The 12,851-nt window shown below is 38.3% G+C and overlaps 1 long non-coding RNA gene across 1 annotated transcript in view; it reads left to right on the top strand.

The window, feature by feature from the left end:
- Positions 1 to 12,851, top strand: part of LOC135137485 (uncharacterized) — a 131,020-nt gene that overhangs the window by 7,936 nt on the left and 110,233 nt on the right. The window lies entirely within an intron of this gene.

Genomic DNA, 12,851 nt, shown 5'->3' with positions numbered 1-12,851 from the left:
TATTCACTTTTGAATTTGATATTCCAGCTTCAGAATTAGGTCTTGATTCTTCCGATTGCGTTTTACCCAAAGAGCAATGTGGGTCTAATTGACGTATAATTTTTGTGCACTGGATTGTCATCCCCCATGCATTTTTAAATCTATGATATTTGGTCCTCCATCGGTAAATATTGTTGCTGAAGATCTTCACAGGCAATAGCCCATATATTTTTCAGGATTTGGTAAATTTAAATAAGTGGTTATTTGTTTGCTAAACGATCTAAATTTATTAATTACAATTATTTGAACGGTGCATTTGCCAAAGGAAATTTAAAAAGATTGAATTTGTAGTTACTTTTGATGGTTGCAACGAAATGTAGTTTTTAACAATACCATAAAATGAACTAGTAATTGAAAACTGGCGTGTTGCTTTATTTTTTGTTTCCGGAATGTCAACGAGAAACGCTGTTTGATGGTCATGAACATAATCTGTTTTCATTACATAAAGATCAATGGAACAACCTATAACTCCCATAATCAGGGTAACCTTCAAAATGAAAAACGTTATTGATTAATTATTAATTTTTAGTTTTTGAAAAGTTGCTACCTTAATGGCCAGGTATTTATCATCAGGAGCTTTGTCAATGAATTTCCGTATTTCTTCCGTTGTGAAGCTTTCTTCAATTTGTTCTTTTTAAAAAGAAATGGAGCTTTCTGTAATTTTCCATGTTCACGTCCTGATGGATACTTAACGTTGCCTTTAACATTGAGTATGTCTTCCACAGCAAAGAAGGCTTGTATTTTTTTTTTACAAATCAATAAAATACGCCAAGATAAATATTATTTTCCGAAAACGAATTGGTGTTTTTGTGAGTTCTCCAGTTCATAAATGTATTGGAAGCGGCTTCGTAGTTTTTTTTTTTTTATTAATTTTTTGGGCAACAAATTTAAAATAGCAGTTGAAGCACCTTCCCTAATTTCAGGCGGTGTACAAATCATCACTGTCGTTCTCCATTTTCACAAAAAGACAGGGAAAGAAAACACTTAAAATACCATTTGAAATAATCTTATTTGTTTGTAAAGTAGCTAGATTATTATAAGAGTTTTAATTCAGAATGTTTTGGGAAGAAACGAAACTTAACAAATTATTTACAAGCTATGTATAACTATTCTTTGCACAATAAGCAAAGGTAATGTTTTGTTATCTGGGACGGACTGAGTGTACTCTTTATTATTGTCCCGTACATTTTGTTATTTTTAACTTAAGTAATTAATTCCTAATGTAAGGTGTTACCTCATATTTTTGTATGTATTTACATTTTGTTGAATAATTTATTAAATTGTTACTTATAGACCTATGCGCGTTAATTGTATAATAACCGTTTGTGGTGTACGACGTCCAGCTTCTCCTCGCGGATGCGGCGGACGAACTCGCTGTTTCTGTTTGTGGCGTAGAATTTCTTGGTGTAATCCTTGATGTAACTTCTAATCAGTGATAATCCCGTGGCTTCTTGGAGTTCCCTTATTCTTGTGTATCGCGCTGCCCACGTGATAGTCGCATGCATTTGTTTTGTAGTATTTCTAGTGGTTCCATGGCATAATTTGACGAGTGACTCCAGGCTGGGACTCCATATGTTAGCAAGGGGCGGCTTGTCTGTTTGTAAATGATGAGTTTATTCTCTTCAGAGTTCGCGATATTTTTGGCCAATAGCAGGTATAGTGTTCTTATCGCGATGTTTCCTTTGGTTACGGTCGCTTTCCTTTCCGATTCGGTCCAGTTCTCGTACCAAATCTGCCTCAGCCTTTCACGTATACAATTACGCCTTTGTTTTGGAGTGGTACTCTGCAGTTCATTATCACTTATATGTCTATTCACCGGAAGTTGTCTGTTTTTCTTTAGAGCAAATGTTAAGCTCCACTCTATTGCTTGTAGGTGTCATGGGAGTTCACCCAATAACACCTGCAAAGCCTCAGTCGACATGGTACTACACACTGGGAGAACTGTAAACATCATTGTTCTTTGGCATCTGTCAATAGTTCTTCCTATATACGCCTTCTCTAATTCTTTGAACCATACCTCTGCTCCATACAATACTGTTCAAGCTAAGAGTCCACTCCGCCAGCTCCGGACTGTCACAAGTGAAGGACCCCATCATTGACCCGTGAGCTTAATTAGGCGAAGTCTCAGTTCTTTGAAATGAGGAAGAAAGCCCAATATTTCAGAGCTCGCAATCCCTAAATACTTGGTAGTGTTCTTATAAAGGGGGTTTTTATCATCATTTGGCACCCAAGGTGATCGGGTATCGGATAGTATCCCTTTCAGCAGCCACAGCCAAACTCACTCTTCTGGCTCATTCTCTCACAAGTTCCATACTCTCGTTGCCTTTCGGCTCTAAACCTATTCTGCTGTTTGCGTCCACCATAATGAAGAGATCGTCGGCATATGCAACGCATACCACACCACGTTTTTCTAACCGACGCAATAGAGATGGATCTTTGAGGGCAGCCTCTGCTGACCCCTCTAATGATCGATTGAATATTGCCCTCCGTTTCTCTAAAATAGGATTCCCAGAGCTCCAAATCTCTAGACCCTGCCTCTACGAGCCTCCTAAGAATGGAATTCCAGGAGACATTATCGAAGGCCCCTGAGACATCAATAAAAAGGGCGAGTATATATTTAGAGGGACATCTCTTCACATAGATCACCACTACCTTCCAAGCATCCACCGTTGATCTGCCTTCTATAAAGCTGTGGTGTATTTGGGAGATAACCGTGGCATTGTTCATGCAATCTTCTCTCAAACATGTCACTATTATTTTTTTTGACAGAAAGTAAAGCTGCAATTTCTCCCCAATATAGATCTATACAATTCACGATGCTTTCGGACCATCCCAATTAGTTTATCGACTTCATCAACGCTCCATGCTACATCGATGCACGAAACCGCTGCCATATTATTTATTAGTTATTACCGGATCGAATCTTTCGCAGTGACCCCTTCAAGAACTGCTAGATAGTGTTTAATCGACACCTAAAATTTTCGCTTTTAATCACCAGTAGGACATCTGGATAGTTCACAAACGGCTGTTCAATTATGACCGGTACTATTTGTTAGGTTATCGGCAGTAATGAACACAGGAACGGCGACCTACTTCAAGTGTAGCGCTCGGTTCTCCGATTACCGGGGACACTCCGTCGGCGAGCCCTCATATTATCGCCTGTGACGGTTTATAATCAACCTAAACCTCGTCAGCTGTGAAACGAGCTTGTACCGTGATCGTCCAACTTCCGGCCTCGACATAACCCCGTGTCGCACAACCATTTATCTTACAGTCAGCAAAATACATACGCTGGCCACATTGTCATTTTGCGTGGTCAGCACCTTTTTTCCTTTGGTACTTCAGTACAAGTTTCGGCTGTATGTCCTAAACGAATGCAGCGTTTATACTCTACCTTGGCTTTCCGGCGCTTTGCCGCTACATGATCCACGCTATGAAAATTGTAAGATCTTAATCTCTTGATTGTAAACTTAAGATCACATCCGCTTATCTTGGTACGTTCCCCTCGGAAGTGCCTATTCGGGTCAACACGACTCTCTTTTCTTTGCCAATGCATCTTATGTTTCTCCCATTTGCTTTCGTTCGTTTCATCTTGGACTGGAGACAGATATTCTTCGTATGATACTTCTAGCAGATCATATCTGCCCGCTCGTGCCTTATTTTGTAAACTTAGGGTTGCCAATCCGTCTATTACACAAGAAACGGCGTTCTTTGCCGAGATATGGCGACTAGTAACAACTCCATTTTGTTGTAATAATACTATGGGTTCGTTGGGGTCGTTTATCCGTTTCAGCATCTTATGCAACGAGGACGCATAGTCGGTGTGGTTGGGAAAAACTCTCAATAGGAGGTTTTTCCACTCAGCCCACGGATAATTAATATTACCGAGGCTATTATATCAACTTTTGGCTACACCATGGAATCCATTCTGCATGTGGTACCCCTTTTCGACCTCCCCTATCCTCGATCAGCCAACGGGTAATTGACATATTCGGATTGCCCGGAACAAATTCTGGGATACGGTCGGTCCTAGTAAATATACCTGATATGGTTACCCAGTCCCATGTTCATCCCTTTTTCGACGAGATCTCGACTGGTAGGTTTTAATCATAATCTTACTTTGTGCATTTTTTTCATTTAATTTTTTTCTCGTACTGTCAAAAAAAAGACTCCTACAAAATACTCACCTCCCTCTCTATTATCGAACGTACGCTGATAAAGCAACCGTTTTTTCCCACTATATTATTTTTTTTACCCTAGAAAATACGCTCCTCTCTTATTATCGAACGTAAACTGACAAATAAAATAACTTTTTTTCAACTATGTACTCGTACATATATTTTGTATCACAATCATACATCGAAATACAAAACTGGTTTTTTATTTATTTTGTCAAATCGTATATTAATCATAATTATAATCGTTATTTTCTCTAAAATAGGTAATCCTATTTTGCACATGGTCTCTAAAAGTTTGAGGTAACTTTAAAAATATTTCAAATGAGACACGACTGCTCTTACAACGATTAGTGATGATATCCAACACGGTGTCGTCAAATTTTTTGTCATCGCCACCACCGTTCTCAATGATTTCTAAGGCTGCAATATGAATAAACACATCATATATCGGAAACACTTCGCAGAATGGAACACTGTTCTAATAAACTTTTGAAAAAATCGCTCAAACTTACAAGATTTAGACCACTTTCTACACTTAAATATAAAACATCACACGCGTGTTTAGCCATGCGGGGTTGACACTGTAACACTTTGTTTTTACACACGTAAACATCGTATTTGGTTAATTCGCACAAAAACACTGCATTTTCAATGTTCCTCACTAACTGTATAGAATCCTGCAATTTTTTACTAGTTCATCGAGCTCGGTTGTCGTAAACGTGGCCACTCCTGTTAATTACGGGTTGTAACATACACTTGATAGTGGTGAACGGACACAAACGCGTGCTTGTATTTACTAACTTTATTTACAACTATGTACAGGAATATTATATATGTATGGTATGATCTAACTCAAAAGACGGCGCGGCGCGAAGAAAGGCGGATGGAATCTCCAAGGTCCAATATCGGCCGTATTCACAGCGCGCTTATCGAAGCCGAGGGATTATTCCACTTCAAAGCCCAGTTCGACTACTGCCTTTTCCAAATAAAACCTTAGGTCGACCACCGAGTAGTGCAGTTCAAGGGGATGGAGCGAGTACGGGTTGAATTCCGCCTGGTGGTCGTTCCGAGGCCCTCTTCTAGTCCGTTTGAATTCTACGCTGCGTGCGCGGTTGCCGAGAACGTCATCATTCGAGCGTAAATGGCACTAAGCGCTTGGGTAGCGGACACAGTGTACTAACGAATACGCGCGGAGTGAGGCCGTGGTTGAGCTTCAGCGTGGCGTGGGATGATGGCGTTAGGTGTTCCGTTACATCCTCCCCCTCAGGATCAAAAGTATCGTCCCGATCATTGGTTCTGGACCGCGGGGTTTTTCCTAGGACGGCCCCGTTTCCGAATGGGCATGATGGGTGCAGGCGGCGCGCCTTCCTGGGTGGTACTGAGGTAAGGTCTTAGTTGGGAGCTATAGTATGTCCCCAGTAGTTGCGAAGGATCTGCGTCTTCTACGATCTCGTATGAAGTGGGACCACGGGCTTGAAGTACTCGATAGGGCCCATCTCGCCGAGGTGCAAATTTAGAGCTTATTCCAGCGCGGGTTTTGCTGAGAATGTGAGTTGTTACAAGTACTAAGTCACCGGGGTTGTACTCTGGGGCGGGCCTTCTTCCTTTGTCAGCCTGACACTTTTGACGAAGCTGTCCCTTTTCGTGAGTTTCACGGGCTTGACTGAGGTCGTCGGCGAATCGTAGAAGACGAGGGGTGATTTCTTCAATAAAAGTTTCGACGACGATGAGGCCCCGTAGGTCCTGGGTGACGTCGCCGATGGTCCGAGGCTCGCGTCCGAACATTAGGTAGGCAGAGTTGAATCCGGTGCTGCTGCAAATGGCAGTATTCATGGCGAATCGGATTGCGGGGAGCTTATCGGGCCATTGGGTATGCGGATTTTTCCCTATCTGAATGGCAAGGAGTGTTTTCATATCCCTATTCTTCCTTTCTATTGGGTTTGCCTTCATGACAACGGGGGATGCCCAGGGGCTATCGCACTCCCCTATGATGTCTGCCTCGAGCATTCCGTCGATTTCGGCCTTAAGCTGCACCTTCTTTGCTGGGGTCAGCCGATATGGTGGCTGGGAGATGGCAGTGTGTTCCCCAGTGGGAATACCATGCTCCATATACGGGGTTGGTGGTCCTTGATCTCGAAAAACATCTTCGTACTCCTCGAGTATTTGGCTTAAGTTTCCGCGCTGTCCCTCTGATAGCGACTGGGCTTCGTTTGCGCGGAGGTGTACGGAGAACAGGTGAACTCGTGTAGTTCTACGGGGTTTCTCTGGGAAGAGGTAGTTCTGTTCGGTACTGACTGCGTCCCAAGCTAGGCATGCATCGTGCATCATATACTCAGTGGCGTAAGGAGCCTGATACACGTGCCAGCGACCTTGTGGGGATTTCTTAGCAATCGGCGGCGGTGGACCAAAGCAATCGTCGTCATCGTCTACGTCCATTATTTCTGGCGCCATCTTTCGAGGGTTGGGTGACCCCTCCAGAGAGTCGAGTGGATCTGGAGGTCGCATGGACGCTAGGGCAGTTTGTACTTTGGCGTCAGTGGGCACCTTTGTATCGTAGACCGCTTGCTCTACGAATGGAAATTCTCGTTGGGGTTCACCTTTGACGTGGTAGCTTCGTCCTGCTAGGTCCAAGACTAAGCGTGCATCTTCGATGAAGTCGGCGCCTAGCAATGTCTTCGTACCTTCATGACCCGAAATCATGGCGAACGTGGTAGGAATATTTCGGCCATCTAGACTGACCTGCGTTCTTACCGGTTTTTTTTTAATATAATTCCTTATAATTGACTTTTTTGTTTACGTTTCTCGTTTTTTCTAATCCTAGTACGGCGCGATGTCCTGGCTCTCGTCTCAGGCACAGGCTGAGTGACTGGTACACTTTCAGGATCCGAATGAGGAGTCGGTTGAGATTGAGTACCAGAACACCCAGGAATAATAATCTATACGTACTACAGTAATAAATGTGTTAATGAAGATATTACACACTTTGGAGACTAAAATATGCTGTTACCATCATGAAAATAGTTCGCAGCATCATCGAAAAAATTTGGTAAAGGTTCCACTTGGGCTTCTATTATCGCTAAAATGTGAGCGCTTGTTTCATCTAATTTCGGCTTACAATTGCCTCCACCGGTTCTATTAAGTTTGCGCCTGTCTTCATCAACCACCTTTGCCTTTAAATATTGTTCTTTCTGTTAACAATAAGTAAACGGGTAGTATGTTTTTTTGAGAATATAATTCATGTATCACATGACCCCATTTCTTCCAATAAGATTTGTTCATGCCCTTAGTTACATGTCTATCACAGCGATAATAAATTTATTGCCTTATTGTGGTCTGTTGCTACCTAAATTTAAAAACTGTCAAGTTGACAGATTTTAGAATTTCATAAATTTTTTCGTCTTTTATGGCTTGCCAACGTTGGAGGCAAGCTCAAAACGACGAAATCAATTTTATTATCAAAAAATGTGTTCATTTATTATATTCTCATGTTGAATATAACTCGTGATATGATTAATAATCGAAGATATGGCTCGTGAAACCGAAGCAGCACATTCAACTCGTGCTTCGCACTCGTTAAATCTGCTCGGTTTCACTCGAAATATTATCGATAATAATCATATCACTTGTTATATTATAATTGATAATAATTTAGTTTTTACGTGTTCCTCGGCAACATCTTTTCGTGTTTTCGGTTTTAAATTAGCGTAGAGCAATTTCAAATGCTTTACGGTTCTGCTAACTTCAGTCTCTGCATTAAATTCATTTGTTATATTTTCCCACGCTCTGTTTTTTTTCTAATCGGTAACACGTGACGTGTCTTTATTTTCAATAATAGTTTTATACCTGAATCAAGGAAAGAGGAGTGGATATAGCAGACATGTAAAACCGTTGAACGAGGTTATACTTACCTTTCAACTATGTCCAAAAATGTAATTTTTTTCTTAGCAGAAAAATTAGGGGTTCTTTTTGTTATATCTCGCATTTTTCCTTCCAAAAACGGCAATACCACACAATGCAAGTTGCAAATTGAAGCTACGCTATAGAGAAAACGTCAACAACGCTGGAACTCTTACCAACATAATTTGGTAAACGCGTTCGAACGTGATTCGATGTTAATTTGTTGTCAAACGTTTGTTAGTTAACTGGCGTGCGCAAATTGTTTATACAACCGCGTCACAAACAATCCAATTTTAACAAGCGTTTAAAGTTGAGAGAGTGTTTGCCGACATGCAACTTGCTTTCATACAACCGGGCCTTAGTGCGTGATTTCGTCAGAGGAAATATTCGCTCAATCAATAGACGGTATTGTTCATTTTTAATTTTCTTCAATTCACCAGCTCTCAGGACTTCTTCTAATTCAGCGGCATCATACATCTGAGCCTCCAACAGGGTTTCTTCTTCTTCTTCTTGCGATTTATTCGTTGCTGCACACATCTGCTCCCCCGTCAAGTCTCTTTCTCCTAGTTTTTCTTTCACTTGTCCATAATATTCTCCCGATACCTGGTAAACTCCATCTCCGGAGGAAGTTTGTTGCGTTATTCCACCAGTAGGGCTTGCGTCGGCAGTACTCACTTACTTGGAAATCTTGCGACTCCGATAGACGAAGTTTTTTGTGACGGTGTTGTTCGGATACATCCGAAATGTTTCTGTTTGAGAGAGATAAGAGAAGTGCACGACGCATCTTATCTAATAATATAATAATATAAAATCATCATTAAAAAATTTTCTTTTATTTACATTAAATTTTGTTGTAAAACACACTGGTTAATCACAAGAACACTTATACTTTTGTTTCAAATTTGACACCACTTTTACACCACGAAGGGACAGGAAATATACACCTGCGCACACAAAAGACAGAAACAAAAGTAGAGGAATGCTTGCAAAAGTAAGTAGACATCAGTATGTTTCCCATTGTCTGTTACTCATCAATCATCATCAACAATGCTGCATTGACATTGATTGTTGAAAAGTTAGTCCGCGGGAGTTTAGAGAAATTTACTTGACTTTTCGAAAACAGTTGGTTTTTGTATTCCATAATGAACAGACTGTGTGTATTTGTGGTAATTGAAATTAAGGTTGAACAAAATGTGGTTTTGTGAATGTTTTAACAATATTGGAGAAGGTGAGCGCTGATGTTGCAAAAATGTAAGTGCATTAGGACATATTAAATATGTTTTTGTGTAAATACATTTTTTGTTTAAAAATTAAAACAGAATTGTGCGTATTTTGAAATGCGTGTTTTTTTCTGAACGTAGGTAGGTACATACCAAATTCACATTTTTGCTTCTAACAATTATTTTTTTAACAATTAATTATTATATTGAAACCTTGAAATAATTTGCCTTCTCCATTTGGTAAAATAGTACGGAAGGAAGTGCCTTCATGGCGTTGAAATTAACTTATATAAAACTTTAGTAGATTTTCTAAATTTAACCATTTCAAAAAGAAGATTGAAGATATCGTGAAGGTATAAAAATTTTAAGGATCTTGAACTGGGTGAGCGCTGATATTCAAAATGTAAGTACAATAGTAAATAGTAAATTTTTTTGTTTAAATACATTTTTTGATAAAAAATTAGGACATAGAATTTGACATACTTTAAAATGCGTATTTAACGTAAGTGCATACTAATTTCACATTTTTGATTCTAACAATTATACGAGTATTTAAGCAATATTTTTGTTTCAATTATTATATTTGCTTATAAATTCCTCATAGCAGTTCTTGGAATTTTGAAATGCATTTCTCTTGGCGACACTTTGGTCAGACAAATTATCTGCAAATATGCAGACATCAATTAGTTCCCCATTATATATATCTCTGGGGTTAAGACTGCTAGTCATCATCGACAATATTGTATCGATATTCGTTGTTGAAAAGTTGGTCCGCCGTAATTTTTACCAATAATTACCAGCGCTTCCACTTTCATATTGCTCTGACGTCATCAAATGAAAGTGCAAGTGGAAATTGGTTGAAACTTGTCACGAGTGCACGTGTGATATGATTATGGTAATTTAAATAAATTTTGGCTTTTTGTGAATTTAACAATCTTGAAAAAGAGGCTGCGGTTGTATTACATTTTGCTTTCGCGAAGTCCACCAAAAATATATTTTAGCTGTGTGTATATTTGTCGTAATTAAAGTTAAGGTTGAACAAAATGTGGTTTTGTCAATATTTCAACAATCGTGAAGATGTTGAAAAATGTAAGTGGAGTACTACATATTCAATATTTTTTTGTTTAAAAATTAGGACATACAATACGGCATACTTTGAATCGTGTATTTTTTCTCAACGTAAGTGCATACCAGTTTCACATTTTTGATTCTAACAATTATGTTTAACCAATATTTTTCTTACATCTGTTGTCTTTGTTTATAAATTGCTCATAATAGTTGTTGAAAAAGACAAATTACTTGCAAATATGTAGACCTGATTTTTGAAATTCCATTTACGCCACAAAAATTACCAGCGCTTTCACTTCCTAATGCTCTGAAATTATGAGTTGAGGCTTTGCTTAAACTTGTTGAAATTTGTTAATGAGGGGAGGGGAACTTTACCGAAAGTTTTAACTGTAGTTCTTGTTCGGTCTTCGTGAGGTGTTGACGTGCGATGTGTGATTTTGGTTTTTAAATAAATAAATGGGACTTTTATGTGTTTAACAATCTCGAAAAGGGGGCTGCTGTAGTATTCCATTTTGCTTTCGGTAAGTGCACCAAAATTATAATGTAAGTAATAATTTTAATTATTCCAGAAATTGTTTTCAAAATTCTGCTAATTTCAATCGTGATAACACTTATGTACCGAAATTCGAATCGCCTAGAAATAATATTTTAATTTGTAATTGTTGTAAAAAGCCCGGGCACCACATCAATGAGAGTTCTAATACCTCTAATTCTCGAAATTTTAATAACAGAGCGCAAACTTCAAATTCGGGATATCAGAATAAATCCAATGTTTTATATTTTCAAAATTTAACCAATGATCACTTATGTTAAAACTCGGAATCTTTTGAAAGACCTTGTGATTTTCTAGTGGACTCTGGCGCGGATTTAAACATAATAAAAATAAATGTGGTAACCGATCCCACTGTTATTTACAGTGAAAGTACATTTTTAGCGGATATAAGCAAATATCCCGTACCTACCCTCGGTTATATTGAGGTAAATGTCAATAATCAAGCCGATAACGTAAAATTTCATATAGCCAAACCATCATTTCGGATTCTAAAAAATGGTGTTGTCGGTAAGAAATTTCTTAACCATAATGATGTGAATTTAAATTTAAAAAGGCAAATTCTTTTTGATAGTAAAGGTCTCGATAAACTGGTCACGCGCAAGGGTACCACCCAGATGTGAAAAAGTTTTTAAAATTGACGTAGTAATCACGGAAAATCGGTTTTAAATGCCGTATATACGAGTATAAGATATCTTACATGGTCTTGTTCAGTCCCTCAGAGTAAGAAGAAAGAATTAATGTTCTAGATTTACAAGTGAATTCTGATAATTTATATAACTGTTTACCGTTAAAAGACACCAATAATTCTCATAATAATGAGAATAATTTAATTTCTAAAAGGCAAAAAGTCATGGAAAATTTGCGCTTGGATCACTTAACTTCATAGGAACAAAGGCAATTAAGAAATAAATATTTGTCCAGATTATTGGGATTTATTTACGTTTAAATCTGAGCCATTATCACAAACAGATAGCGTTAGTCAGACAATTCCCATGTCAGTGAAACAATTTCTAATTAAGGTCAAACAATATCATCTACCCCATTCTCAACAATGTGAAATTAATACTCAAGTAAAAGCAATATTATGTAATGGGTTGGTATGGGATTGATAACTAGACATTACACTAACTGTAGTTTATTTATCACTTTTGGTTTTTATAACAACACGGTAAGAATGACTATATCATGGTCTCTTGCTCTAATATTTTTTATTTATGACTTACTAGATTCAAATTTTCCGCGTTCAATTTATTTAGCGTTAGTGGTGTTACGAAAATGTTTTGTTCAAAACCACATCTGGAAAAGTAAAGTTTCGAGTTTGTAGTTTCGGTAAAATATGAAGATAAATGTTTTTTGTGTAGGATTGTTGGGATTTTATATTAGTATGATGAGTGTATAATTTGTAATTTGGTGCTAGTGTAAGAATTCCGGTGTATTTTAGCTTAAGAACGATGGATGATGTCTTGTCTGTTGTTGTGGGGTTTTTGGTCGAGAGATAATGAGGGCAGCTTTTAGGAGTTTATTAGCAACGGACGAATGTACAATTGTTCTCCATTATGAAAAATAGCATGCTTATATAAGTTGGTGATAATGAGACTGACCAACGAGGGGTGGACGATAACATGATGATTCTTAATACTAATGGGTTTACAATGAGATTACACTGCCGTATTAAGAATTGCAGTGACGAATAAGTTATTACCATCAACTTTTATCAAACTTGGGCAGATATGAACGCCCTTTAATAGATTTAGTTTAGGATAAATGCCTTCTTTGATTTCTCCATTCAATGCATAAGCTTTTACTATAGTTTCCCAACGTGGCTCTAACTGAAATTTGACATTAGGATTAGAATGTGCAATTGAATTTGAGGTTGAACTTAAATTTGAATTTAAA

This window comes from Zophobas morio, unplaced genomic scaffold (assembly GCF_036711695.1).
Source record: "Zophobas morio isolate AGI-343-1 ecotype UQ-CSIRO unplaced genomic scaffold, CSIRO_AGI_Zmor_V1 ptg000029l, whole genome shotgun sequence".
In the NCBI taxonomy this organism is placed as follows: Eukaryota; Metazoa; Arthropoda; class Insecta; order Coleoptera; family Tenebrionidae; genus Zophobas; species Zophobas morio.
Note: the sequence above shows the minus strand (reverse complement) of the source record. Positions and strands in the feature narration are given on the sequence as shown.